The sequence below is a fragment of the Triticum dicoccoides genome, chromosome 3A, assembly GCF_002162155.2.
Source record: "Triticum dicoccoides isolate Atlit2015 ecotype Zavitan chromosome 3A, WEW_v2.0, whole genome shotgun sequence".
In the NCBI taxonomy this organism is placed as follows: Eukaryota; Viridiplantae; Streptophyta; class Magnoliopsida; order Poales; family Poaceae; genus Triticum; species Triticum dicoccoides.
The window spans coordinates 559,363,208-559,366,517 of NC_041384.1; the positions used below are offsets into that span (position 1 = coordinate 559,363,208).

At 37.7% G+C, this 3,310-nt stretch overlaps 1 non-coding gene across 1 annotated transcript; it reads left to right on the forward strand.

Moving 5' to 3' along the window:
- The first annotated feature begins 1,402 nt into the window (after positions 1-1,402).
- TRNAR-ACG lies at positions 1,403-1,475 on the forward strand. The gene has a single exon. It is a non-coding gene; the product is annotated as a tRNA-Arg (tRNA).
- The last annotated feature ends 1,835 nt before the right edge of the window (positions 1,476-3,310 follow it).

Below are 3,310 nucleotides of genomic sequence, written 5' to 3' on the forward strand. Positions count from 1 at the left end.
CTTTAATACATATGCATCTCTACTCTTCATTTCAACTTTTTCAGCCTTTTACATTGAACCACACGTTATCTTCCCAAGCACCCACCTCTGGTAGAGGATCCCGCTTCCTTATCCAAACCGAATTTCCTTGATCCGATCCTACATGGCACACGGGACATCATCATAAGGCTATGCATTGACCATGCCATGTTTACAGAGAATGAATGATGCTGACGTCTTGGATGAAAGCTAATAGTTTGTCTTCTTTTCCATGAGGATGAGCCGAAATAGTACAATTATGTTGTAGTGTTTCTTGCTCTGAGATATGATCTTCTTTGGATGTAGTAGCACTTTTGAACTTGTGCTTATCCTCGTCTCTGTGGTAGCTCTACATCAAGTATTTCTTTTTGTTGATCTCTCTTTTCACATATTTTCTTCACAAAATATTGTGCCCAAATAATGAAGACCGCCATTGGAATGGATATAACATGATTTTTTATTTTGCTAATTGTTTTGCAACTCTCTATACAGCCGCTAATAAGAAGTCCTTTGATCTCAGATGAGGAGTTGATGAATTTTTTTTTGCCAATATGCATGTGATTTTTTGGACGAACCCAAATATCTCTTTTCCCTGGAGTAGAAGAATGCTCCTTCACTTTGTTAGAAACAGAGAGGGAGAGAGAGTAGGATTGCGAACTGGATTCACCATTAGCAGGGGTGGCGAGCAAACTTGAACTTTTATGGCGGAAAAAGTGTGGACAAAGGACAAGGCGAAGAAGAAAAGTGATTTAGTGGTAAACAACAAGAAGATAAGCATGATTAATATTGAGCCACTAGAATATGTATGCCCTGATTGCAACGCATGCGTAACTAACTAGTCAAAGTTAGAAAATTGACTGCACAAGTTCTATGATGTCATTTTTTATGAATAAATGAAATATTATTATCTGCATAAACACAAGATAATATCTTCAGGTTTGTAGTGCGTTTTTAGAAAAATAAAGTCCATCTTGATTGCTAGCAGATTAATGTTTGTAAGTAATAAGTACTCCACTATACATAAAAGCATGTAAATAAACTTACCTGGAGCTCCATATATTGTTAGTACCAATCCAACGGCCGGCTGTGCATGAATCGCGTCGACACATCGAAACCGCGGTGAAACAATCGTTCAGTTTTTGTAGCTATAATATACTGTGAAGTGACACGTTTAGTGGTGGTATGCCTGGTCAGATCCATCTTGATGTGGCCTTGCCGCGGCCGTGTAACAACAGGAGCAGCTGCATTCTAAGGTTACAATTGGTTCAGTGTAATGTCAGGTCTGCTTGCCAAGTGATCACAGAGATGCCCTCACTAATCCGCATAATGACTCGGTCACTGCTGTCTAATCGAGTAAGTTTACCATTTGTGCACATTCGTCAAGGACTCCGTGGCCCAATGGATAAGGCGCTGGTCTACGAAACCAGAGATTCTGGGTTCGATCCCCAGCGGAGTCGATGGTTTTTGTATTATTTTTGGTCAAAGAAAAAGAGTCACTGAAAAGAAAAGATAAAAAAAAGCTTGTGCGCCATTATCTTCCCTGTCGATGGTTTTTGTATTATTTTTGGTCAAAAATGGTTCTCCTCGTGAACTCTTTCCTCCCTCCAGGACCTCACTGCTGTAGATACTAATCATATTATAAACAGCCTGAAACTAAAAGATAAACACCACTGCTAATTTTTGCTACTTATTGAACTCCAAAATGTATATTAACAATTTTTGGTCAAAAATGGTTCTCCTCGTGAACTCTTTCCTCCCTTCAGGACCTCACTGCTGTAGATACTAATCATATTATAAACAGCCTGAAACTAAAAGATAAACAGCCTGAAACTAAAAGATAAACACCACTGCTAATTTTTGCTACTTATTGAACTCCAAAATGTATATTAACAATTTTTGGTCAAAAATGGTTCTCCTCGTGAACTCTTTCCTCCCTTCAGGACCTCACTGCTGTAGATACTAATCATATTATAAACAGCCTGAAACTAAAAGATAAACACCACTGCTAATTTTTGCTACTTATTGAATTCCAAAATGTATATTAACAATTTTTTTAACAAAATGTATCAGTGCTATTTTTCATTCATTAAGAAGACCGACAGAGCAGGGAAACTACAGGGGAAATACAAGGAAGAGAAGGAATAGAAATGGTTCTCCTCGTGAACTCTTTCCTCCCTCCAGGACCTCACTGCGGTAGATACTAATCATATTATAAACAGCTTGTGCGCCATTATCTTCCCCGTCGATGGTTTTTGTATTATTTTTGGTCAAAAATGGTTCTCCTCGTGAACTCTTTCCTCCCTCCAGGACCTCACTGCCGTAGATACTAATCATATTATAAACAGCCTGAAACTAAAAGATAAACACCACTGCTAATTTTTGCTACTTATTGAACTCCAAAATGTATATTAACAATTTTTTTAACAAAACGTATCAGTGCTATTTTTCATTCATCAAGGACTCCGTGGTGTTTATCTTTTAGGAGTCGATGGTTTTTGTATTATTTTTGGTCAAAGAAAAAGAGTCACTGAAAAGAAAAGAGAAAAAAAGCTTGTGCGCCATTATCTTCCCCGTCGATGGTTTTTGTATTATTTTTGGTCAAAAATGGTTCTCCTCGTGAACTCTTTCCTCCCTCCAGGACCTCACTGCTGTAGATACTAATCATATTATAAACAGCCTGAAACTAAAAGATAAACACCACTGCTAATTTTTGCTACTTATTGAACTCCAAAATGTATATTAACAATTTTTTTAACAAAACGTATCAGTGCTATTTTTCATTCATTAAGAAGACCGACAGAGCAGGGAAACTACAGGGGAAATACAAGGAAGAGAAGGAATAGAAATGGTTCTCCTCGTGAACTCTTTCCTCCCTCCAGGACCTCACTGCCGTAGATACTAATCATATTATAAACAGCTTGTGCGCCATTATCTTCCCCGTCGATGGTTTTTGTATTATTTTTGGTCAAAAATGGTTCTCCTCGTGAACTCTTTCCTCCCTCCAGGACCTCACTGCCGTAGATACTAATCATATTATAAACAGCCTGAAACTAAAAGATAAACACCACTGCTAATTTTTGCTACTTATTGAACTCCAAAATGTATATTAACAATTTTTTTAACAAAACGTATCAGTGCGATTTTTCATTCATTAAGAAGACCGACAGAGCAGGGAAACTATAGGGGAAATACAAGGAAGAGAAGGAATAGATCACACCAGATAACACACCGAAAAAGAAAAAGAGTCACTGAAAAGAAAAGAGAAAAAAAAGCTTGTGCGCCATTATCTTCC